Source organism: Salvelinus alpinus, chromosome 10 (genome assembly GCF_045679555.1).
Source record: "Salvelinus alpinus chromosome 10, SLU_Salpinus.1, whole genome shotgun sequence".
Lineage (NCBI taxonomy): Eukaryota > Metazoa > Chordata > Actinopteri > Salmoniformes > Salmonidae > Salvelinus > Salvelinus alpinus.
The window spans coordinates 57128338-57152526 of NC_092095.1; the positions used below are offsets into that span (position 1 = coordinate 57128338).

At 42.5% G+C, this 24189-nt stretch overlaps 29 non-coding genes across 29 annotated transcripts; all 29 read left to right on the top strand.

The window, feature by feature from the left end:
* Window positions 1-42: 42 nt before the first annotated feature.
* On the top strand, window positions 43-125 carry trnal-cag (transfer RNA leucine (anticodon CAG)). Its single transcript has one exon. It is a non-coding gene; the product is annotated as a tRNA-Leu (tRNA).
* A 792-nt stretch (window positions 126-917) lies between these two features.
* Window positions 918-1000, top strand: trnal-cag (transfer RNA leucine (anticodon CAG)). The gene has a single exon. It is a non-coding gene; the product is annotated as a tRNA-Leu (tRNA).
* Window positions 1001-1790: 790 nt separating this feature from the next.
* On the top strand, window positions 1791-1873 carry trnal-cag (transfer RNA leucine (anticodon CAG)). The gene has a single exon. It is a non-coding gene; the product is annotated as a tRNA-Leu (tRNA).
* Window positions 1874-2629: 756 nt separating this feature from the next.
* trnal-cag (transfer RNA leucine (anticodon CAG)) lies at window positions 2630-2712 on the top strand. The gene has a single exon. It is a non-coding gene; the product is annotated as a tRNA-Leu (tRNA).
* Window positions 2713-3504: 792 nt separating this feature from the next.
* trnal-cag (transfer RNA leucine (anticodon CAG)) lies at window positions 3505-3587 on the top strand. The gene has a single exon. It is a non-coding gene; the product is annotated as a tRNA-Leu (tRNA).
* Window positions 3588-4378: 791 nt separating this feature from the next.
* On the top strand, window positions 4379-4461 carry trnal-cag (transfer RNA leucine (anticodon CAG)). The gene has a single exon. It is a non-coding gene; the product is annotated as a tRNA-Leu (tRNA).
* A 790-nt stretch (window positions 4462-5251) lies between these two features.
* On the top strand, window positions 5252-5334 carry trnal-cag (transfer RNA leucine (anticodon CAG)). Its single transcript has one exon. It is a non-coding gene; the product is annotated as a tRNA-Leu (tRNA).
* Window positions 5335-6124: 790 nt separating this feature from the next.
* trnal-cag (transfer RNA leucine (anticodon CAG)) lies at window positions 6125-6207 on the top strand. The gene has a single exon. It is a non-coding gene; the product is annotated as a tRNA-Leu (tRNA).
* A 765-nt stretch (window positions 6208-6972) lies between these two features.
* trnal-cag (transfer RNA leucine (anticodon CAG)) lies at window positions 6973-7055 on the top strand. Its single transcript has one exon. It is a non-coding gene; the product is annotated as a tRNA-Leu (tRNA).
* A 793-nt stretch (window positions 7056-7848) lies between these two features.
* trnal-cag (transfer RNA leucine (anticodon CAG)) lies at window positions 7849-7931 on the top strand. The gene has a single exon. It is a non-coding gene; the product is annotated as a tRNA-Leu (tRNA).
* A 767-nt stretch (window positions 7932-8698) lies between these two features.
* trnal-cag (transfer RNA leucine (anticodon CAG)) lies at window positions 8699-8781 on the top strand. The gene has a single exon. It is a non-coding gene; the product is annotated as a tRNA-Leu (tRNA).
* A 759-nt stretch (window positions 8782-9540) lies between these two features.
* Window positions 9541-9623, top strand: trnal-cag (transfer RNA leucine (anticodon CAG)). Its single transcript has one exon. It is a non-coding gene; the product is annotated as a tRNA-Leu (tRNA).
* A 764-nt stretch (window positions 9624-10387) lies between these two features.
* Window positions 10388-10470, top strand: trnal-cag (transfer RNA leucine (anticodon CAG)). The gene has a single exon. It is a non-coding gene; the product is annotated as a tRNA-Leu (tRNA).
* Window positions 10471-11233: 763 nt separating this feature from the next.
* On the top strand, window positions 11234-11316 carry trnal-cag (transfer RNA leucine (anticodon CAG)). The gene has a single exon. It is a non-coding gene; the product is annotated as a tRNA-Leu (tRNA).
* A 760-nt stretch (window positions 11317-12076) lies between these two features.
* trnal-cag (transfer RNA leucine (anticodon CAG)) lies at window positions 12077-12159 on the top strand. The gene has a single exon. It is a non-coding gene; the product is annotated as a tRNA-Leu (tRNA).
* A 790-nt stretch (window positions 12160-12949) lies between these two features.
* On the top strand, window positions 12950-13032 carry trnal-cag (transfer RNA leucine (anticodon CAG)). Its single transcript has one exon. It is a non-coding gene; the product is annotated as a tRNA-Leu (tRNA).
* A 766-nt stretch (window positions 13033-13798) lies between these two features.
* Window positions 13799-13881, top strand: trnal-cag (transfer RNA leucine (anticodon CAG)). Its single transcript has one exon. It is a non-coding gene; the product is annotated as a tRNA-Leu (tRNA).
* Window positions 13882-14674: 793 nt separating this feature from the next.
* Window positions 14675-14757, top strand: trnal-cag (transfer RNA leucine (anticodon CAG)). The gene has a single exon. It is a non-coding gene; the product is annotated as a tRNA-Leu (tRNA).
* A 766-nt stretch (window positions 14758-15523) lies between these two features.
* trnal-cag (transfer RNA leucine (anticodon CAG)) lies at window positions 15524-15606 on the top strand. Its single transcript has one exon. It is a non-coding gene; the product is annotated as a tRNA-Leu (tRNA).
* Window positions 15607-16365: 759 nt separating this feature from the next.
* Window positions 16366-16448, top strand: trnal-cag (transfer RNA leucine (anticodon CAG)). Its single transcript has one exon. It is a non-coding gene; the product is annotated as a tRNA-Leu (tRNA).
* A 765-nt stretch (window positions 16449-17213) lies between these two features.
* trnal-cag (transfer RNA leucine (anticodon CAG)) lies at window positions 17214-17296 on the top strand. The gene has a single exon. It is a non-coding gene; the product is annotated as a tRNA-Leu (tRNA).
* A 759-nt stretch (window positions 17297-18055) lies between these two features.
* Window positions 18056-18138, top strand: trnal-cag (transfer RNA leucine (anticodon CAG)). Its single transcript has one exon. It is a non-coding gene; the product is annotated as a tRNA-Leu (tRNA).
* Window positions 18139-18898: 760 nt separating this feature from the next.
* On the top strand, window positions 18899-18981 carry trnal-cag (transfer RNA leucine (anticodon CAG)). The gene has a single exon. It is a non-coding gene; the product is annotated as a tRNA-Leu (tRNA).
* Window positions 18982-19744: 763 nt separating this feature from the next.
* trnal-cag (transfer RNA leucine (anticodon CAG)) lies at window positions 19745-19827 on the top strand. Its single transcript has one exon. It is a non-coding gene; the product is annotated as a tRNA-Leu (tRNA).
* A 767-nt stretch (window positions 19828-20594) lies between these two features.
* Window positions 20595-20677, top strand: trnal-cag (transfer RNA leucine (anticodon CAG)). The gene has a single exon. It is a non-coding gene; the product is annotated as a tRNA-Leu (tRNA).
* A 759-nt stretch (window positions 20678-21436) lies between these two features.
* Window positions 21437-21519, top strand: trnal-cag (transfer RNA leucine (anticodon CAG)). The gene has a single exon. It is a non-coding gene; the product is annotated as a tRNA-Leu (tRNA).
* A 756-nt stretch (window positions 21520-22275) lies between these two features.
* On the top strand, window positions 22276-22358 carry trnal-cag (transfer RNA leucine (anticodon CAG)). The gene has a single exon. It is a non-coding gene; the product is annotated as a tRNA-Leu (tRNA).
* A 571-nt stretch (window positions 22359-22929) lies between these two features.
* On the top strand, window positions 22930-23012 carry trnal-cag (transfer RNA leucine (anticodon CAG)). Its single transcript has one exon. It is a non-coding gene; the product is annotated as a tRNA-Leu (tRNA).
* A 759-nt stretch (window positions 23013-23771) lies between these two features.
* trnal-cag (transfer RNA leucine (anticodon CAG)) lies at window positions 23772-23854 on the top strand. The gene has a single exon. It is a non-coding gene; the product is annotated as a tRNA-Leu (tRNA).
* Window positions 23855-24189: the final 335 nt, after the last annotated feature.

Here is a 24189-nt window from a genome sequence, read left to right on the forward strand (position 1 = left end):
GCCTAGTACCCTTTATCCCGACACCAAGACCATTTGTAAACAGTCAGGATGGCCGAGCGGTCTAAGGCGCTGCGTTCAGGTCGCAGTCTCCCCTGGAGGCGTGGGTTCAAATCCCACTTCTGACAATCTTTTAACACGTGCAAGTCATTCTGCTTTGTAATATCCAGTTGACAAATAAATGACTTACGATACTGGAAATAACACCTAGTTAACATAAGCAGTGAATAACTATCGTATTTCTAACATTTTGCAAAAACAGCTAGTTGATGAGAGGTTGGAAGAGAATTGCACGAATTTCACCGGCGGGCCACAAACAGGCAAATAACAAAAGGTGGAACGCACAACTCGTCGGTCGTTGTCACTGGATTGTATTGGCAGGGAGAAAAAAATATTGTCTGCAGGGTAATTGAACTCGCCGCATCTAAAGTCAAGCCACGGGTCACAGGTGAGATCCCTTGTTATACCCCCCCCCCCCAAAAAAAAAAAATCAAACACGATTGCGTTGAAAATAACCATTAAGTCATTTGCTAAGATTTCCCCCATTTTGACATGTGGTCCTGTTGTCACTCTTACCCTGATGGTTGCTGATACTTCCAGACACTTTTTCAGTCTTATCTGAGGTATTTTATATCAGAATGGCCATATTCTGAGGCCACTTTAGCGCTCAATCAATGACGATTTACTACGCCTTTTCCATTGAAGGACATATTGAGGATAAATCAATGACTGGAGTTTTTAATTGATAAAAACCAATGTCTATTTGATGTTGAAAGTGCAAGTCAGTATTGTGCATTTACTGGTCTTTGTGGTGATCTCTATTGTGCATTTACTGGTCTTTGTGGTGATCTCAGGAGGCCGTGCCTATTTCTACTTTTGCCTAGTACCCTTTATCCCGACACCAAGACCATTTGTAAACAGTCAGGATGGCCGAGCGGTCTAAGGCGCTGCGTTCAGGTCGCAGTCTCCCCTGGAGGCGTGGGTTCAAATCCCACTTCTGACAATCTTTTAACACCTGCAAGTCATTCTGCTTTGTAATATCCAGTTGACAAATAAATGACTTACGATACTGGAAATAACACCTAGTTAACATAAGCAGTGAATAACTATCGTATTTCTAACATTTTGCAAAAACAGCTAGTTGATGAGAGGTTGGAAGAGAATTGCACGAATTTCACCGGCGGGCCACAAACAGGCAAATAACAAAAGGTGGAACGCACAACTCGTCGGTCGTTGTCACTGGATTGTATTGGCAGGGAGAAAAAAATATTGTCTGCAGGGTAATTGAACTCGCCGCATCTAAAGTCAAGCCACGGGTCACAGGTGAGATCCCTTGTTATACCCCCCCCCCCCCAAAAAAAAATCAAACACGATTGCGTTGAAAATAACCATTAAGTCATTTGCTAAGATTTCCCCCATTTTGACATGTGGTCCTGTTGTCACTCTTACCCTGATGGTTGCTGATACTTCCAGACACTTTTTCAGTCTTATCTGAGGTATTTTATATCAGAATGGCCATATTCTGAGGCCACTTTAGCGCTCAATCAATGACGATTTACTACGCCTTTTCCATTGAAGGACATATTGAGGATAAATCAATGACTGGAGTTTTTAATTGATAAAAACCAATGTCTATTTGATGTTGAAAGTGCAAGTCAGTATTGTGCATTTACTGGTCTTTGTGGTGATCTCTATTGTGCATTTACTGGTCTTTGTGGTGATCTCAGGAGGCCGTGCCTATTTCTACTTTTGCCTAGTACCCTTTATCCCGACACCAAGACCATTTGAAAACAGTCAGGATGGCCGAGCGGTCTAAGGCGCTGCGTTCAGGTCGCAGTCTCCCCTGGAGGCGTGGGTTCAAATCCCACTTCTGACAATCTTTTAACACCTGCAAGTCATTCTGCTTTGTAATATCCAGTTGACAAATAAATGACTTACCATACTGGAAATAACACCTAGTTAACATAAGCAGTGAATAACTATCGTATTTCTAACATTTTGCAAAAACAGCTAGTTGATGAGAGGTTGGAAGAGAATTGCACGAATTTCACCGGCGGGCCACAAACAGGCAAATAACAAAAGGTGGAACGCACAACTCGTCGGTCGTTGTCACTGGATTGTATTGGCAGGGAGAAAAAAATATTGTCTGCAGGGTAATTGAACTCGCCGCATCTAAAGTCAAGCCACGGGTCACAGGTGAGATCCCTTGTTATACCCCCCCCCCCCAAAAAAAAATCAAACACGATTGCGTTGAAAATAACCATTAAGTCATTTGCTAAGATTTCCCCCATTTTGACATGTGGTCCTGTTGTCACTCTTACCCTGATGGTTGCTGATACTTCCAGACACTTTTTCAGTCTTATCTGAGGTATTTTATATCAGAATGGCCATATTCTGAGGCCACTTTAGCGCTCAATCAATGACGATTTACTACGCCTTTTCCATTGAAGGACATATTGAGGATAAATCAATGACTGGAGTTTTTAATTGATAAAAACCAATGACTATTTGATGTTGAAAGTGCAAGTCAGTATTGTGCATTTACTGGTCTTTGTGGTGATCTCAGGAGGCCGTGCCTATTTCTACTTTTGCCTAGTACCCTTTATCCCGACACCAAGACCAGTTGTAAACAGGCAGGATGGCCGAGCGGTCTAAGGTGCTGCGTTCAGGTCGCAGTCTCCCCTGGAGGCGTGGGTTCAAATCCCACTTCTGGCAATCTTTTAACACCTGCAAGTCATTCTGCTTTGTAATATCCAGTTGACAAATAAATGACTTACGATACTGGAAATAACACCTAGTTAACATAAGCAGTGAATAACTATCGTATTTCTAACATTTTGCAAAAACAGCTAGTTGATGAGAGGTTGGAAGAGAATTGCACGAATTTCACCGGCGGGCCACAAACAGGCAAATAACAAAAGGTGGAACGCACAACTCGTCGGTCGTTGTCACTGGATTGTATTGGCAGGGAGAAAAAAATATTGTCTGCAGGGTAATTGAACTCGCCGCATCTAAAGTCAAGCCACGGGTCACAGGTGAGATCCCTTGTTATACCCCCCCCCCCCCAAAAAAAAAAATCAAACACGATTGCGTTGAAAATAACCATTAAGTCATTTGCTAAGATTTCCCCCATTTTGACATGTGGTCCTGTTGTCACTCTTACCCTGATGGTTGCTGATACTTCCAGACACTTTTTCAGTCTTATCTGAGGTATTTTATATCAGAATGGCCATATTCTGAGGCCACTTTAGCGCTCAATCAATGACGATTTACTACGCCTTTTCCATTGAAGGACATATTGAGGATAAATCAATGACTGGAGTTTTTAATTGATAAAAACCAATGTCTATTTGATGTTGAAAGTGCAAGTCAGTATTGTGCATTTACTGGTCTTTGTGGTGATCTCTATTGTGCATTTACTGGTCTTTGTGGTGATCTCAGGAGGCCGTGCCTATTTCTACTTTTGCCTAGTACCCTTTATCCCGACACCAAGACCATTTGTAAACAGTCAGGATGGCCGAGCGGTCTAAGGCGCTGCGTTCAGGTCGCAGTCTCCCCTGGAGGCGTGGGTTCAAATCCCACTTTTGACAATCTTTTAACACCTGCAAGTCATTCTGCTTTGTAATATCCAGTTGACAAATAAATGACTTACGATACTGGAAATAACACCTAGTTAACATAAGCAGTGAATAACTATCGTATTTCTAACATTTTGCAAAAACAGCTAGTTGATGAGAGGTTGGAAGAGAATTGCACGAATTTCACCGGCGGGCCACAAACAGGCAAATAACAAAAGGTGGAACGCACAACTCGTCGGTCGTTGTCACTGGATTGTATTGGCAGGGAGAAAAAAATATTGTCTGCAGGGTAATTGAACTCGCCGCATCTAAAGTCAAGCCACGGGTCACAGGTGAGATCCCTTGTTATACCCCCCCCCCCCCCAAAAAAAAATCAAACACGATTGCGTTGAAAATAACCATTAAGTCATTTGCTAAGATTTCCCCCATTTTGACATGTGGTCCTGTTGTCACTCTTACCCTGATGGTTGCTGATACTTCCAGACACTTTTTCAGTCTTATCTGAGGTATTTTATATCAGAATGGCCATATTCTGAGGCCACTTTAGCGCTCAATCAATGACGATTTACTACGCCTTTTCCATTGAAGGACATATTGAGGATAAATCAATGACTGGAGTTTTTAATTGATAAAAACCAATGTCTATTTGATGTTGAAAGTGCAAGTCAGTATTGTGCATTTACTGGTCTTTGTGGTGATCTCTATTGTGCATTTACTGGTCTTTGTGGTGATCTCAGGAGGCCGTGCCTATTTCTACTTTTGCCTAGTACCCTTTATCCCGACACCAAGACCATTTGTAAACAGTCAGGATGGCCGAGCGGTCTAAGGCGCTGCGTTCAGGTCGCAGTCTCCCCTGGAGGCGTGGGTTCAAATCCCACTTCTGACAATCTTTTAACACCTGCAAGTCATTCTGCTTTGTAATATCCAGTTGACAAATAAATGACTTACGATACTGGAAATAACACCTAGTTAACATAAGCAGTGAATAACTATCGTATTTCTAACATTTTGCAAAAACAGCTAGTTGATGAGAGGTTGGAAGAGAATTGCACGAATTTCACCGGCGGGCCACAAACAGGCAAATAACAAAAGGTGGAACGCACAACTCGTCGGTCGTTGTCACTGGATTGTATTGGCAGGGAGAAAAAAATATTGTCTGCAGGGTAATTGAACTCGCCGCATCTAAAGTCAAGCCACGGGTCACAGGTGAGATCCCTTGTTATACCCCCCCCCCCCCAAAAAAAAATCAAACACGATTGCGTTGAAAATAACCATTAAGTCATTTGCTAAGATTTCCCCCATTTTGACATGTGGTCCTGTTGTCACTCTTACCCTGATGGTTGCTGATACTTCCAGACACTTTTTCAGTCTTATCTGAGGTATTTTATATCAGAATGGCCATATTCTGAGGCCACTTTAGCGCTCAATCAATGACGATTTACTACGCCTTTTCCATTGAAGGACATATTGAGGATAAATCAATGACTGGAGTTTTTAATTGATAAAAACCAATGTCTATTTGATGTTGAAAGTGCAAGTCAGTATTGTGCATTTACTGGTCTTTGTGGTGATCTCTATTGTGCATTTACTGGTCTTTGTGGTGATCTCAGGAGGCCGTGCCTATTTCTACTTTTGCCTAGTACCCTTTATCCCGACACCAAGACCATTTGTAAACAGTCAGGATGGCCGAGCGGTCTAAGGCGCTGCGTTCAGGTCGCAGTCTCCCCTGGAGGCGTGGGTTCAAATCCCACTTCTGACAGTCTTTTAACACCTGCAAGTCATTCTGCTTTGTAATATCCAGTTGACAAATAAATGACTTACGATACTGGAAATAACACCTAGTTAACATAAGCAGTGAATAACTATCGTATTTCTAACATTTTGCAAAAACAGCTAGTTGATGAGAGGTTGGAAGAGAATTGCACGAATTTCACCGGCGGGCCACAAACAGGCAAATAACAAAAGGTGGAACGCACAACTCGTCGGTCGTTGTCACTGGATTGTATTGGCAGGGAGAAAAAAAGATTGTCTGCAGGGTAAGTGAACTCGCCGCATCTAAAGTCAAGCCACGGGTCACAGGTGAGATCCCTTGTTATACCCCCCCCCCCCCAAAAAAAAATCAAACACGATTGCGTTGAAAATAACCATTAAGTCATTTGCTAAGATTTCCCCCATTTTGACATGTGGTCCTGTTGTCACTCTTACCCTGATGGTTGCTGATACTTCCAGACACTTTTTCAGTCTTATCTGAGGTATTTTATATCAGAATGGCCATATTCTGAGGCCACTTTAGCGCTCAATCAATGACGATTTACTACGCCTTTTCCATTGAAGGACATATTGAGGATAAATCAATGACTGGAGTTTTTAATTGATAAAAACCAATGTCTATTTGATGTTGAAAGTGCAAGTCAGTATTGTGCATTTACTGGTCTTTGTGGTGATCTCTATTGTGCATTTACTGGTCTTTGTGGTGATCTCAGGAGGCCGTGCCTATTTCTACTTTTGCCTAGTACCCTTTATCCCGACACCAAGACCATTTGTAAACAGTCAGGATGGCCGAGCGGTCTAAGGCGCTGCGTTCAGGTCGCAGTCTCCCCTGGAGGCGTGGGTTCAAATCCCACTTCTGACAATCTTTTAACACCTGCAAGTCATTCTGCTTTGTAATATCCAGTTGACAAATAAATGACTTACGATACTGGAAATAACACCTAGTTAACATAAGCAGTGAATAACTATCGTATTTCTAACATTTTGCAAAAACAGCTAGTTGATGAGAGGTTGGAAGAGAATTGCACGAATTTCACCGGCTGGCCACAAACAGGCAAATAACAAAAGGCATCTCGGAACGCACAACTCGTCGGTCGTTGTCACTGGATTGTATTGGCAGGGAGAAAAAAATATTGTCTGCAGGGTAATTGAACTCGCCGCATCTAAAGTCAAGCCACGGGTCACAGGTGAGATCCCTTGTTATACCCCCCCCCCCCCCCCAAAAAAAAATCAAACACGATTGCGTTGAAAATAACCATTAAGTCATTTGCTAGGATTTCCCCCATTTTGACATGTGGTCCTGTTGTCACTCTTACCCTGATGGTTGCTGATACTTCCAGACACTTTTTCAGTCTTATCTGAGGTATTTTATATCAGAATGGCCATATTCTGAGGCCACTTTAGCGCTCAATCAATGACGATTTACTACGCCTTTTCCATTGAAGGACATATTGAGGATAAATCAATGACTGGAGTTTTTAATTGATAAAAACCAATGACTATTTGATGTTGAAAGTGCAAGTCAGTATTGTGCATTTACTGGTCTTTGTGGTGATCTCAGGAGGCCGTGCCTATTTCTACTTTTGCCTAGTACCCTTTATCCCGACACCAAGACCATTTGTAAACAGTCAGGATGGCCGTGCGGTCTAAGGCGCTGCGTTCAGGTCGCAGTCTCCCCTGGAGGTGTGGGTTCAAATCCCACTTCTGACAATCTTTTAACACCTGCAAGTCATTCTGCTTTGTAATATCCAGTTGACAAATAAATGACTTACCATACTGGAAATAACACCTAGTTAACATAAGCAGTGAATAACTATCGTATTTCTAACATTTTGCAAAAACAGCTAGTTGATGAGAGGTTGGAAGAGAATTGCACGAATTTCACCGGCGGGCCACAAACAGGCAAATAACAAAAGGCATCTCGGAACGCACAACTCGTCGGTCGTTGTCACTGGATTGTATTGGCAGGGAGAAAAAAATATTGTCTGCAGGGTAATTGAACTCGCCGCATCTAAAGTCAAGCCACGGGTCACAGGTGAGATCCCTTGTTATACCCCCCCCCCCCCCAAAAAATCAAACACAATTGCGTTGAAAATAATCATTAAGTCATTTGCTAAGATTTCCCCCATTTTGACATGTGGTCCTGTTGTCACTCTTACCCTGATGGTTGCTGATACTTCCAGACACTTTTTCAGTCTTACCTGAGGTATTTTATATCAGAATGGCCATATTCTGAGGCCACTTTAGCGCTCAATCAATGACGATTTACTACGCCTTTTCCATTGAAGGACATATTGAGGATAAATCAATGACTGGAGTTTTTAATTGATAAAAACCAATGTCTATTTGATGTTGAAAGTGCAAGTCAGTATTGTGCATTTACTGGTCTTTGTGGTGATCTCTATTGTGCATTTACTGGTCTTTGTGGTGATCTCAGGAGGCCGTGCCTATTTCTACTTTTGCCTAGTACCCTTTATCCCGACACCAAGACCATTTGTAAACAGTCAGGATGGCCGAGCGGTCTAAGGCGCTGCGTTCAGGTCGCAGTCTCCCCTGGAGGCGTGGGTTCAAATCCCACTTCTGACAATCTTTTAACACCTGCAAGTCATTCTGCTTTGTAATATCCAGTTGACAAATAAATGACTTACGATACTGGAAATAACACCTAGTTAACATAAGCAGTGAATAACTATCGTATTTCTAACATTTTGCAAAAACAGCTAGTTGATGAGAGGTTGGAAGAGAATTGCACGAATTTCACCGGCTGGCCACAAACAGGCAAATAACAAAAGGCATCTCGGAACGCACAACTCGTCGGTCGTTGTCACTGGATTGTATTGGCAGGGAGAAAAAAATATTGTCTGCAGGGTAATTGAACTCGCCGCATCTAAAGTCAAGCCACGGGTCACAGGTGAGATCCCTTGTTATACCCCCCCCCCCCCCCCCCCAAAAAAAATCAAACACGATTGCGTTGAAAATAACCATTAAGTCATTTGCTAGGATTTCCCCCATTTTGACATGTGGTCCTGTTGTCACTCTTACCCTGATGGTTGCTGATACTTCCAGACACTTTTTCAGTCTTATCTGAGGTATTTTATATCAGAATGGCCATATTCTGAGGCCACTTTAGCGCTCAATCAATGACGATTTACTACGCCTTTTCCATTGAAGGACATATTGAGGATAAATCAATGACTGGAGTTTTTAATTGATAAAAACCAATGACTATTTGATGTTGAAAGTGCAAGTCAGTATTGTGCATTTACTGGTCTTTGTGGTGATCTCAGGAGGCCGTGCCTATTTCTACTTTTGCCTAGTACCCTTTATCCCGACACCAAGACCATTTGTAAACAGTCAGGATGGCCGTGCGGTCTAAGGCGCTGCGTTCAGGTCGCAGTCTCCCCTGGAGGTGTGGGTTCAAATCCCACTTCTGACAATCTTTTAACACCTGCAAGTCATTCTGCTTTGTAATATCCAGTTGACAAATAAATGACTTACCATACTGGAAATAACACCTAGTTAACATAAGCAGTGAATAACTATCGTATTTCTAACATTTTGCAAAAACAGCTAGTTGATGAGAGGTTGGAAGAGAATTGCACGAATTTCACCGGCGGGCCACAAACAGGCAAATAACAAAAGGCATCTCGGAACGCACAACTCGTCGGTCGTTGTCACTGGATTGTATTGGCAGGGAGAAAAAAATATTGTCTGCAGGGTAATTGAACTCGCCGCATCTAAAGTCAAGCCACGGGTCACAGGTGAGATCCCTTGTTATACCCCCCCCCCCAAAAAAAATCAAACACAATTGCGTTGAAAATAATCATTAAGTCATTTGCTAAGATTTCCCCCATTTTGACATGTGGTCCTGTTGTCACTCTTACCCTGATGGTTGCTGATACTTCCAGACACTTTTTCAGTCTTATCTGAGGTATTTTATATCAGAATGGCCATATTCTGAGGCCACTTTAGCGCTCAATCAATGACGATTTACTACGCCTTTTCCATTGAAGGACATATTGAGGATAAATCAATGACTGGAGTTTTTAATTGATAAAAACCAATGACTATTTGATGTTGAAAGTGCAAGTCAGTATTGTGCATTTACTGGTCTTTGTGGTGATCTCAGGAGGCCGTGCCTATTTCTACTTTTGCCTAGTACCCTTTATCCCGACACCAAGTCCATTTGTAAACAGTCAGGATGGCCGAGCGGTCTAAGGCGCTGCGTTCAGGTCGCAGTCTCCCCTGGAGGCGTGGGTTCAAATCCCACTTCTGACAATCTTTTAACACCTGCAAGTCATTCTGCTTTGTAATATCCAGTTGACAAATAAATGACTTACGATACTGGAAATAACACCTAGTTAACATAAGCAGTGAATAACTATCGTATTTCTAACATTTTGCAAAAACAGCTAGTTGATGAGAGGTTGGAAGAGAATTGCACGAATTTCACCGGCGGGCCACAAACAGGCAAATAACAAAAGGCATCTCGGAACGCACAACTCGTCGGTCGTTGTCACTGGATTGTATTGGCAGGGAGAAAAAAATATTGTCTGCAGGGTAATTGAACTCGCCGCATCTAAAGTCAAGCCACGGGTCACAGGTGAGATCCCTTGTTGGACCCCCCCCCCCCCCCCAAAAAAAATCAAACACGATTGCGTTGAAAATAACCATTAAGTCATTTGCTAAGATTTCCCCCATTTTGACATGTGGTCCTGTTGTCACTCTTACCCTGATGGTTGCTGATACTTCCAGACACTTTTTCAGTCTTATCTGAGGTATTTTATATCAGAATGGCCATATTCTGAGGCCACTTTAGCGCTCAATCAATGACGATTTACTACGCCTTTTCCATTGAAGGACATATTGAGGATAAATCAATGACTGGAGTTTTTAATTGATAAAAACCAATGACTATTTGATGTTGAAAGTGCAAGTCAGTATTGTGCATTTACTGGTCTTTGTGGTGATCTCAGGAGGCCGTGCCTATTTCTACTTTTGCCTAGTACCCTTTATCCCGACACCAAGACCATTTGTAAGCAGCCAGGATGGCCGAGGGGTCTAAGGCGCTGCGTTCAGGTCGCAGTCTCCCCTGGAGGAGTGGGTTCAAATCCCACTTCTGACAATCTTTTAACACCTGCAAGTCATTCTGCTTTGTAATATCCAGTTGACAAATAAATGACTTACGATACTGGAAATAACACCTAGTTAACATAAGCAGTGAATAACTATCGTATTTCTAACATTTTGCAAAAACAGCTAGTTGATGAGAGGTTGGAAGAGAATTGCACGAATTTCACCGGCGGGCCACAAACAGGCAAATAACAAAAGGCATCTCGGAACGCACACCTCGTCGGTCGTTGTCACTGGATTGTATTGGCAGGGAGAAAAAAATATTGCCTGCAGGGTAATTGAACTCGCCGCATCTAAAGTCAAGCCACGGGTCACAGGTGAGATCCCTTGTTATACCCCCCCCCCTCCCCCCAAAAAATCAAACACGATTGCGTTGAAAATAACCATTAAGTCATTTGCTAAGATTTCCCCCATTTTGATATGTGGTCCTGTTGTCACTCTTACCCTGATGGTTGCTGATACTTCCAGACACTTTTTCAGTCTTATCTGAGGTATTTTATATCAGAATGGCCATATTCTGAGGCCACTTTAGCGCTCAATCAATGACGATTTACTACGCCTTTTCCATTGAAGGACATATTGAGGATAAATCAATGACTGGAGTTTTTAATTGATAAAAACCAATGACTATTTGATGTTGAAAGTGCAAGTCAGTATTGTGCATTTACTGGTCTTTGTGGTGATCTCAGGAGGCCGTGCCTATTTCTGCTTTTGCCTAGTACCCTTTATCCCGACACCAAGACCATTTGTAAACAGTCAGGATGGCCGAGCGGTCAAAGGCGCTGCGTTCAGGTCGCAGTCTCCCCTGGAGGCGTGGGTTTAAATCCCACTTCTGACAAACTTTTAACACCTGCAAGTCATTCTGCTTTGTAATATCCAGTTGACAAATAAATGACTTACGATACTGGAAATAACACCTAGTTAACATAAGCAGTGAATAACTATCGTATTTCTAACATTTTGCAAAAACAGCTAGTTGATGAGAGGTTGGAAGAGAATTGCACGAATTTCACCGGCGGGCCACAAACAGGCAAATAACAAAAGGCATCTCGGAACGCACAACTCGTCGGTCGTTGTCACTGGATTGTATTGGCAGGGAGAAAAAAATATTGTCTGCAGGGTAATTGAACTCGCCGCATCTAAAGTCAAGCCACGGGTCACAGGTGAGATCCCTTGTTATACCCCCCCCCCCCAAAAAAAATCAAACACAATTGCGTTGAAAATAATCATTAAGTCATTTGCTAAGATTTCCCCCATTTTGACATGTGGTCCTGTTGTCACTCTTACCCTGATGGTTGCTGATACTTCCAGACACTTTTTCAGTCTTACCTGAGGTATTTTATATCAGAATGGCCATATTCTGAGGCCACTTTAGCGCTCAATCAATGACGATTTACTACGCCTTTTCCATTGAAGGACATATTGAGGATAAATCAATGACTGGAGTTTTTAATTGATAAAAACCAATGACTATTTGATGTTGAAAGTGCAAGTCAGTATTGTGCATTTACTGGTCTTTGTGGTGATCTCAGGAGGCCGTGCCTATTTCTACTTTTGCCTAGTACCCTTTATTCCGACACCAAGACCATTTGTAAACAGTCAGGATGGCCGTGCGGTCTAAGGCGCTGCGTTCAGGTCGCAGTCTCCCCTGGAGGCGTGGGTTCAAATCCCACTTCTGACAGTCTTTTAACACCTGCAAGTCATTCTGCTTTGTAATATCCAGTTGACAAATAAATGACTTACGATACTGGAAATAACACCTAGTTAACATAAGCAGTGAATAACTATCGTATTTCTAACATTTTGCAAAAACAGCTAGTTGATGAGAGGTTGGAAGAGAATTGCACGAATTTCACCGGCGGGCCACAAACAGGCAAATAACAAAAGGTGGAACGCACAACTCGTCGGTCGTTGTCACTGGATTGTATTGGCAGGGAGAAAAAAATATTGTCTGCAGGGTAATTGAACTCGCCGCATCTAAAGTCAAGCCACGGGTCACAGGTGAGATCCCTTGTTATACCCCCCCCCCCCCAAAAAAAAATCAAACACGATTGCGTTGAAAATAACCATTAAGTCATTTGCTAAGATTTCCCCCATTTTGACATGTGGTCCTGTTGTCACTCTTACCCTGATGGTTGCTGATACTTCCAGACACTTTTTCAGTCTTATCTGAGGTATTTTATATCAGAATGGCCATATTCTGAGGCCACTTTAGCGCTCAATCAATGACGATTTACTACGCCTTTTCCATTGAAGGACATATTGAGGATAAATCAATGACTGGAGTTTTTAATTGATAAAAACCAATGTCTATTTGATGTTGAAAGTGCAAGTCAGTATTGTGCATTTACTGGTCTTTGTGGTGATCTCTATTGTGCATTTACTGGTCTTTGTGGTGATCTCAGGAGGCCGTGCCTATTTCTACTTTTGCCTAGTACCCTTTATCCCGACACCAAGACCATTTGTAAACAGTCAGGATGGCCGAGCGGTCTAAGGCGCTGCGTTCAGGTCGCAGTCTCCCCTGGAGGCGTGGGTTCAAATCCCACTTCTGACAATCTTTTAACACCTGCAAGTCATTCTGCTTTGTAATATCCAGTTGACAAATAAATGACTTACGATACTGGAAATAACACCTAGTTAACATAAGCAGTGAATAACTATCGTATTTCTAACATTTTGCAAAAACAGCTAGTTGATGAGAGGTTGGAAGAGAATTGCACGAATTTCACCGGCTGGCCACAAACAGGCAAATAACAAAAGGCATCTCGGAACGCACAACTCGTCGGTCGTTGTCACTGGATTGTATTGGCAGGGAGAAAAAAATATTGTCTGCAGGGTAATTGAACTCGCCGCATCTAAAGTCAAGCCACGGGTCACAGGTGAGATCCCTTGTTATACCCCCCCCCCCCCCCCCAAAAAAAAATCAAACACGATTGCGTTGAAAATAACCATTAAGTCATTTGCTAGGATTTCCCCCATTTTGACATGTGGTCCTGTTGTCACTCTTACCCTGATGGTTGCTGATACTTCCAGACACTTTTTCAGTCTTATCTGAGGTATTTTATATCAGAATGGCCATATTCTGAGGCCACTTTAGCGCTCAATCAATGACGATTTACTACGCCTTTTCCATTGAAGGACATATTGAGGATAAATCAATGACTGGAGTTTTTAATTGATAAAAACCAATGACTATTTGATGTTGAAAGTGCAAGTCAGTATTGTGCATTTACTGGTCTTTGTGGTGATCTCAGGAGGCCGTGCCTATTTCTACTTTTGCCTAGTACCCTTTATCCCGACACCAAGACCATTTGTAAACAGTCAGGATGGCCGTGCGGTCTAAGGCGCTGCGTTCAGGTCGCAGTCTCCCCTGGAGGTGTGGGTTCAAATCCCACTTCTGACAATCTTTTAACACCTGCAAGTCATTCTGCTTTGTAATATCCAGTTGACAAATAAATGACTTACCATACTGGAAATAACACCTAGTTAACATAAGCAGTGAATAACTATCGTATTTCTAACATTTTGCAAAAACAGCTAGTTGATGAGAGGTTGGAAGAGAATTGCACGAATTTCACCGGCGGGCCACAAACAGGCAAATAACAAAAGGCATCTCGGAACGCACAACTCGTCGGTCGTTGTCACTGGATTGTATTGGCAGGGAGAAAAAAATATTGTCTGCAGGGTAATTGAACTCGCCGCATCTAAAGTCAAGCCACGGGTCACAGGTGAGATCCCTTGTTATACCCCCCCCCCCCCCAAAAAATCAAACACAATTGCGTTGAAAATAATCATTAAGTCATTTGCTAAGATTTCCCCCATTTTGACATGTGGTCCTGTTGTCACTCTTACCCTGATGGTTGCTGATACTTCCAGACACTTTTTCAGTCTTACCTGAGGTATTTTATATCAGAATGGCCATATTCTGAGGCCACTTTAGCGCTCAATCAATGACGATTTACTACGCCTTTTCCATTGAAGGACATATTGAGGATAAATCAATGACTGGAGTTTTTAATTGATAAAAACCAATGTCTATTTGATGTTGAAAGTGCAAGTCAGTATTGTGCATTTACTGGTCTTTGTGGTGATCTCTATTGTGCATTTACTGGTCTTTGTGGTGATCTCAGGAGGCCGTGCCTATTTCTACTTTTGCCTAGTACCCTTTATCCCGACACCAAGACCATTTGTAAACAGTCAGGATGGCCGAGCGGTCTAAGGCGCTGCGTTCAGGTCGCAGTCTCCCCTGGAGGCGTGGGTTCAAATCCCACTTCTGACAATCTTTTAACACCTGCAAGTCATTCTGCTTTGTAATATCCAGTTGACAAATAAATGACTTACGATACTGGAAATAACACCTAGTTAACATAAGCAGTGAATAACTATCGTATTTCTAACATTTTGCAAAAACAGCTAGTTGATGAGAGGTTGGAAGAGAATTGCACGAATTTCACCGGCTGGCCACAAACAGGCAAATAACAAAAGGCATCTCGGAACGCACAACTCGTCGGTCGTTGTCACTGGATTGTATTGGCAGGGAGAAAAAAATATTGTCTGCAGGGTAATTGAACTCGCCGCATCTAAAGTCAAGCCACGGGTCACAGGTGAGATCCCTTGTTATACCCCCCCCCCCCCCCCCCAAAAAAAATCAAACACGATTGCGTTGAAAATAACCATTAAGTCATTTGCTAGGATTTCCCCCATTTTGACATGTGGTCCTGTTGTCACTCTTACCCTGATGGTTGCTGATACTTCCAGACACTTTTTCAGTCTTATCTGAGGTATTTTATATCAGAATGGCCATATTCTGAGGCCACTTTAGCGCTCAATCAATGACGATTTACTACGCCTTTTCCATTGAAGGACATATTGAGGATAAATCAATGACTGGAGTTTTTAATTGATAAAAACCAATGACTATTTGATGTTGAAAGTGCAAGTCAGTATTGTGCATTTACTGGTCTTTGTGGTGATCTCAGGAGGCCGTGCCTATTTCTACTTTTGCCTAGTACCCTTTATCCCGACACCAAGACCATTTGTAAACAGTCAGGATGGCCGTGCGGTCTAAGGCGCTGCGTTCAGGTCGCAGTCTCCCCTGGAGGTGTGGGTTCAAATCCCACTTCTGACAATCTTTTAACACCTGCAAGTCATTCTGCTTTGTAATATCCAGTTGACAAATAAATGACTTACCATACTGGAAATAACACCTAGTTAACATAAGCAGTGAATAACTATCGTATTTCTAACATTTTGCAAAAACAGCTAGTTGATGAGAGGTTGGAAGAGAATTGCACGAATTTCACCGGCGGGCCACAAACAGGCAAATAACAAAAGGCATCTCGGAACGCACAACTCGTCGGTCGTTGTCACTGGATTGTATTGGCAGGGAGAAAAAAATATTGTCTGCAGGGTAATTGAACTCGCCGCATCTAAAGTCAAGCCACGGGTCACAGGTGAGATCCCTTGTTATACCCCCCCCCCAAAAAAAAATCAAACACAATTGCGTTGAAAATAATCATTAAGTCATTTGCTAAGATTTCCCCCATTTTGACATGTGGTCCTGTTGTCACTCTTACCCTGATGGTTGCTGATACTTCCAGACACTTTTTCAGTCTTATCTGAGGTATTTTATATCAGAATGGCCATATTCTGAGGCCACTTTAGCGCTCAATCAATGACGATTTACTACGCCTTTTCCATTGAAGGACATATTGAGGATAAATCAATGACTGGAGTTTTTAATTGATAAAAACCAATGACTATTTGATGTTGAAAGTGCAAGTCAGTATTGTGCATTTACTGGTCTTTGTGGTGATCTCAGGAGGCCGTGCCTATTTCTACTTTTGCCTAGTACCCTTTATCCCGACACCAAGTCCATTTGTAAACAGTCAGGATGGCCGAGCGGTCTAAGGCGCTGCGTTCAGGTCGCAGTCTCCCCTGGAGGCGTGGGTTCAAATCCCACTTCTGACAATCTTTTAACACCTGCAAGTCATTCTGCTTTGTAATATCCAGTTGACAAATAAATGACTTACGATACTGGAAATAACACCTAGTTAACATAAGCAGTGAATAACTATCGTATTTCTAACATTTTGCAAAAACAGCTAGTTGGTGAGAGGTTGGAAGAGAATTGCACGAATTTCACCGGCGGGCCACAAACAGGCAAATAACAAAAGGCATCTCGGAACGCACAACTCGTCGGTCGTTGTCACTGGATTGTATTGGCAGGGAGAAAAAAATATTGTCTGCAGGGTAATTGAACTCGCCGCATCTAAAGTCAAGCCACGGGTCACAGGTGAGATCCCTTGTTATACCCCCCCCCCCCCCCCCAAAAAAAATCAAACACGATTGGGTTGAAAATAACCATTAAGTCATTTGCTAAGATTTCCCCCATTTTGACATGTGGTCCTGTTGTCACTCTTACCCTGATGGTTGCTGATACTTCCAGACACTTTTTCAGTCTTATCTGAGGTATTTTATATCAGAATGGCCATATTCTGAGGCCACTTTAGCGCTCAATCAATGACGATTTACTACGCCTTTTCCATTGAAGGACATATTGAGGATAAATCAATGACTGGAGTTTTTAATTGATAAAAACCAATGACTATTTGATGTTGAAAGTGCAAGTCAGTATTGTGCATTTACTGGTCTTTGTGGTGATCTCAGGAGGCCGTGCCTATTTCTACTTTTGCCTAGTACCCTTTATCCCGACACCAAGACCATTTGTAAGCAGTCAGGATGGCCGAGCGGTCTAAGGCGCTGCGTTCAGGTCGCAGTCTCCCCTGGAGGAGTGGGTTCAAATCCCACTTCTGACAATCTTTTAACACCTGCAAGTCATTCTGCTTTGTAATATCCAGTTGACAAATAAATGACTTACGATACTGGAAATAACACCTAGTTAACATAAGCAGTGAATAACTATCGTATTTCTAACATTTTGCAAAAACAGCTAGTTGATGAGAGGTTGGAAGAGAATTGCACGAATTTCACCGGCGGGCCACAAACAGGCAAATAACAAAAGGTTGGAACGCACACCTCGTCGGTCGTTGTCACTGGATTGTATTGGCAGGGAGAAAAAAATATTGCCTGCAGGGTAATTGAACTCGCCGCATCTAAAGTCAAGCCACGGGTCACAGGTGAGATCCCTTGTTATACCCCCCCCCCTCCCCCCAAAAAATCAAACACGATTGCGTTGAAAATAACCATTAAGTCATTTGCTAAGATTTCCCCCATTTTGATATGTGGTCCTGTTGTCACTCTTACCCTGATGGTTGCTGATACTTCCAGACACTTTTTCAGTCTTATCTGAGGTATTTTATATCAGAATGGCCATATTCTGAGGCCACTTTAGCGCTCAATCAATGACGATTTACTACGCCTTTTCCATTGAAGGACATATTGAGGATAAATCAATGACTGGAGTTTTTAATTGATAAAAACCAATGACTATTTGATGTTGAAAGTGCAAGTCAGTATTGTGCATTTACTGGTCTTTGTGGTGATCTCAGGAGGCCGTGCCTATTTCTGCTTTTGCCTAGTACCCTTTATCCCGACACCAAGACCATTTGTAAACAGTCAGGATGGCCGAGCGGTCAAAGGCGCTGCGTTCAGGTCGCAGTCTCCCCTGGAGGCGTGGGTTCAAATCCCACTTCTGACAAACTTTTAACACCTGCAAGTCATTCTGCTTTGTAATATCCAGTTGACAAATAAATGACTTACGATACTGGAAATAACACCTAGTTAACATAAGCAGTGAATAACTATCGTATTTCTAACATTTTGCAAAAACAGCTAGTTGATGAGAGGTTGGAAGAGAATTGCACGAATTTCACCGGCGGGCCACAAACAGGCAAATAACAAAAGGCATCTCGGAACGCACAACTCGTCGGTCGTTGTCACTGGATTGTATTGGCAGGGAGAAAAAAATATTGTCTGCAGGGTAATTGAACTCGCCGCATCTAAAGTCAAGCCACGGGTCACAGGTGAGATCCCTTGTTATACCCCCCCCCCCCAAAAAAAATCAAACACAATTGCGTTGAAAATAATCATTAAGTCATTTGCTAAGATTTCCCCCATTTTGACATGTGGTCCTGTTGTCACTCTTACCCTGATGGTTGCTGATACTTCCAGACACTTTTTCAGTCTTACCTGAGGTATTTTATATCAGAATGGCCATATTCTGAGGCCACTTTAGCGCTCAATCAATGACGATTTACTACGCCTTTTCCATTGAAGGACATATTGAGGATAAATCAATGACTGGAGTTTTTAATTGATAAAAACCAATGACTATTTGATGTTGAAAGTGCAAGTCAGTATTGTGCATTTACTGGTCTTTGTGGTGATCTCAGGAGGCCGTGCCTATTTCTACTTTTGCCTAGTACCCTTTATTCCGACACCAAGACCATTTGTAAACAGTCAGGATGGCCGTGCGGTCTAAGGCGCTGCGTTCAGGTCGCAGTCTCCCCTGGAGGCGTGGGTTCAAATCCCACTTCTGACAATCTTTTAACACCTGCAAGTCATTCTGCTTTGTAATATCCAGTTGACAAATAAATGACTTACCATACTGGAAATAACACCTAGTTAACATAAGCAGTGAATAACTATCGTATTTCTAACATTTTGCAAAAACAGCTAGTTGATGAGAGGTTGGAAGAGAATTGCACGAATTTCACCGGCGGGCCACAAACAGGCAAATAACAAAAGGCATCTCGGAACGCACAACTCGTCGGTCGTTGTCACTGGATTGTATTGGCAGGGAGAAAAAAATATTGTCTGCAGGGTAATTGAACTCGCCGCATCTAAAGTCAAGCCACGGGTCACAGGTGAGATCCCTTGTTATACCCCCCCCCCCCCCCAAAAAAAATCAAACACAATTGCGTTGAAAATAATCATTAAGTCATTTGCTAAGATTTCCCCCATTTTGACATGTGGTCCTGTTGTCACTCTTACCCTGATGGTTGCTGATACTTCCAGACACTTTTTCAGTCTTACCTGAGGTATTTTATATCAGAATGGCCATATTCTGAGGCCACTTTAGCGCTCAATCAATGACGATTTACTACGCCTTTTCCATTGAAGGACATATTGAGGATAAATCAATGACTGGAGTTTTTAATTGATAAAAACCAATGACTATTTGATGTTGAAAGTGCAAGTCAGTATTGTGCATTTACTGGTCTTTGTGGTGATCTCAGGAGGCCGTGCCTATTTCTACTTTTGCCTAGTACCCTTTATTCCGACACCAAGACCATTTGTAAACAGTCAGGATGGCCGTGCGGTCTAAGGCGCTGCGTTCAGGTCGCAGTCTCCCCTGGAGGCGTGGGTTCAAATCCCACTTCTGACAATCTTTTAACACCTGCAAGTCATTCTGCTTTGTAATATCCAGTTGACAAATAAATGACTTACGATACTGGAAATAACACCTAGTTAACATAAGCAGTGAATAACTATCTTATTTCTAACATTTTGCAAAAACAGCTAGTTGATGAGAGGTTGGAAGAGAATTGCACGAATTTCACCGGCGGGTCACAAACAGGCAAATAACAAAAGGCATCTCGGAACGCACAACTCGTCGGTCGTTGTCACTGGATTGTATTGGCAGGGAGAAAAAAATATTGTCTGCAGGGTAATTGAACTCGCCGCATCTAAAGTCAAGCCACGGGTCACAGGTGAGATCCCTTGTTATACCCCCCCCCCCCCCCCCCCAAAAAAAATCAAACACGATTGCGTTGAAAATAACCATTAAGTCATTTGCTAAGATTTCCCCCATTTTGACATGTGGTCCTGTTGTCACTCTTACCCTGATGGTTGCTGATACTTCCAGACACTTTTTCAGTCTTATCTGAGGTATTTAATATCAGAATGGCCATATTCTGAGGCCACTTTAGCGCTCAATCAATGACGATTTACTACGCCTTTTCCATTGAAGGACATATTGAGGATAAATCAATGACTGGAGTTTTTAATTGATAAAAACCAATGACTATTTGATGTTGAAAGTGCAAGTCAGTATTGTGCATTTACTGGTCTTTGTGGTGATCTCAGGAGGCCGTGCCTATTTCTACTTTTGCCTAGTACCCTTTATCCCGACACCGAGACCATTTGTCAACAGTCAGGATGGCCGAGCGGTCCAAGGCGCTGCGTTCAGGTCGCAGTCTCCCCTGGAGGCGTGGGTTCAAATCCCACTTCTGACAGTCTTAACACCTGCAAGTCATTCTGCTTTGTAATATCCAGTTGACAAATAAATGACTTACGATACTGGAAATAACACCTAGTTAACATAAGCAGTGAATAACTATCGTATTTCTAACATTTTGCAAAAACAGCTAGTTGATGAGAGGTTGGAAGAGAATTGCACGAATTTCACCGGCGGGCCACAAACAGGCAAATAACAAAAGGCATCTCGGAACGCACAACTCGTCGGTCGTTGTCACTGGATTGTATTGGCAGGGAGAAAAAAATATTGTCTGCAGGGTAATTGAACTCGCCGCATCTAAAGTCAAGCCACGGGTCACAGGTGAGATCCCTTGTTATACCCCCCCCCAAAAAAAAAAAATCAAACACGATTGCGTTGAAAATAACCATTAAGTCATTTGCTAAGATTTCCCCCATTTTGACATGTGGTCCTGTTGTCACTCTTACCCTGATGGTTGCTGATACTTCCAGACACTTTTTCAGTCTTACCTGAGGTATTTTATATCAGAATGGCCATATTCTGAGGCCACTTTAGCGCTCAATCAATGACGATTTACTACGCCTTTTCCATTGAAGGACATATTGAGGATAAATCAATGACTGGAGTTTTTAATTGATAAAAACCAATGACTATTTGATGTTGAAAGTGCAAGTCAGTATTGTGCATTTACTGGTCTTTGTGGTGATCTCAGGAGGCCGTGCCTATTTCTACTTTTGCCTAGTACCCTTTATCCCGACACCGAGACCTTTTGTAAACAGTCAGGATGGCCGAGCGGTCTAAGGCACTGCGTTCAGGTCGCAGTCTCCCCTGGAGGCGTGGGTTCAAATCCCACTTCTGACAGTCTTAACACCTGCAAGTCATTCTGCTTTGTAATATCCAGTTGACAAATAAATGACTTACGATACTGGAAATAACACCTAGTTAACATAAGCAGTGAATAACTATCGTATTTCTAACATTTTGCAAAAACAGCTAGTTGATGAGAGGTTGGAAGAGAATTGCACGAATTTCACCGGCGGGCCACAAACAAGCAAATAACAAAAGGCATCTCGGAACGCACAACTCGTCGGTCGTTGTCACTGGATTGTATTGGCAGGGAGAAAAATTTTTTGTCTGCAGGGTAATTGAACTCGCCGCATCTAAAGTCAAGCCACGGGTCACAGGTGAGATCCCTTGTTATACCCCCCCCAAAAAAAAAATCAAACACGATTGCGTTGAAAATAACCATTAAGTCATTTGCTAAGATTTCCCCCATTTTGACATGTGGTCCTGTTGTCACTCTTACCCTGATGGTTGCTGATACTTCCAGACACTTTTTCAGTCTTATCTGAGGTATTTTATATCAGAATGGCCATATTCTGAGGCCACTTTAGCGCTCAATCAATGACGATTTACTACGCCTTTTCCATTGAAGGACATATTGAGGATAAATCAATGACTGGAGTTTTTAATTGATAAAAACCAATTACTATTTGATGTTGAAAGTGCAAGTCAGTATTGTGCATTTACTGGTCTTTGTGGTGATCTCAGGAGGCCGTGCCTATTTCTACTTTTGCCTAGTACCCTTTATCCCGACACCAAGACCATTTGTAAACAGTCAGGATGGCCGAGCGGTCTAAGGCGCTGCGTTCAGGTCGCAGTCTCCCCTGGAGGAGTGGGTTCAAATCCCAATTCTGACAGTCTTTTAACACCTGCAAGTCATTCTGCTTTGTAATATCCAGTTGACAAATAAATGACTTACGATACTGGAAATAACACCTAGTTAACATAAGCAGTGAATAACTATCGTATTTCTAACATTTTGCAAAAACAGCTAGTTGATGAGAGGTTGGAAGAGAATTGCACGAATTTCACAGGCGGGCCACAAACAGGCAAATAACAAAATCTAATTTGCTAAGATTTCCCCCATTTTGACATGTGAACCTGTTGTCACTCTTACCCTGATGGTTGCTGATACTTCCAGACACTTTTTCAGTCTTATCTGAGGTATTTTATATCAGAATGGCCATATTCTGAGGCCACTTTAGCGCTCAATCAATGACGATTTACTACGCCTTTTCCATTGAAGGACATATTGAGGATAAATCAATGACTGGAGTTTTTAATTGATAAAAACCAATTACTATTTGATGTTGAAAGTGCAAGTCAGTATTGTGCATTTACTGGTCTTTGTGGTGATCTCAGGAGGCCGTGCCTATTTCTACTTTTGCCTAGTACCCTTTATCCCGACACCAAGACCAGTTGTAAACAGGCAGGATGGCCGAGCGGTTTAAGGTGCTGCGTTCAGGTCGCAGTCTCCCCTGGAGGCGTGCGTTCAAATCCCACTTCTGACATTCTTTTAACACCTGCAAGTCATTCTGCTTTGTAATATCCAGTTGACAAATAAATGACTTACGATACTGGAAATAACACCTAGTTAACATAAGCAGTGAATAACTATCGTATTTCTAACATTTTGCAAAAACAGCTAGTTGATGAGAGGTTGGAAGAGAATTGCACGAATTTCACCGGCGGGCCACAAACAAGCAAATAACAAAAGGCATCTCGGAACGCACAACTCGTCGGTCGTTGTCACTGGATTGTATTGGCAGGGAGAAAAAAATATTGTCTGCAGGGTAATTGAACTCGCCGCATCTAAAGTCAAGCCACGGGTCACAGGTGAGATCCCTTGTTATACCCCCCCCCCAAAAAAAAATCAAACACGATTGCGTTGAAAATAACCATTAAGTCATTTGCTAAGATTTCCCCCATTTTGACATGTGGTCCTGTTGTCACTCTTACCCTGATGGTTGCTGATACTTCCAGACACTTTTTCAGTCTTATCTGAGGTATTTTATATCAGAATGGCCATATTCTGAGGCCACTTTAGCGCTCAATCAATGACGATTTACTACGCCTTTTCCATTGAAGGACATATTGAGGATAAATCAATGACTGGAGTTTTTAATTGATAAAAACCAATGACTATTTGATGTTGAAAGTGCAAGTCAGTATTGTGCATTTACTGGTCTTTGTGGTGATCTCAGGAGGCCGTGCCTATTTCTACTTTTGCCTAGTACCCTTTATCCCGACACCGAGACCATTTGTAAACAGTCAGGATGGCCGAGCGGTCTAAGGCGCTGCGTTCAGGTCGCAGTCTCCCCTGGAGGCGTGGGTTCAAATCCCACTTCTGACAGTCATTTAACACCTGCAAGTCATTCTGCTTTGTAATATCCAGTTGACAAATAAATGACTTACGATACTGGAAATATCACCTAGTTAACATAAGCAGTGAATAACTATTGTATTTCTAACATTTTGCAAAAACAGCTAGTTGATGAGAGGTTGGAAGAGAATTGCACGAATTTCACCGGCGGGCCACAAACAAGCAAATAACAAAAGGCATCTCGGAACGCACAACTCGTCGGTCGTTGTCACTGGATTGTATTGGCAGGGAGAAAAAATTTTTGTCTGCAGGGTAATTGAACTCGCCGCATCTAAAGTCAAGCCACGGGTCACAGGTGAGATCCC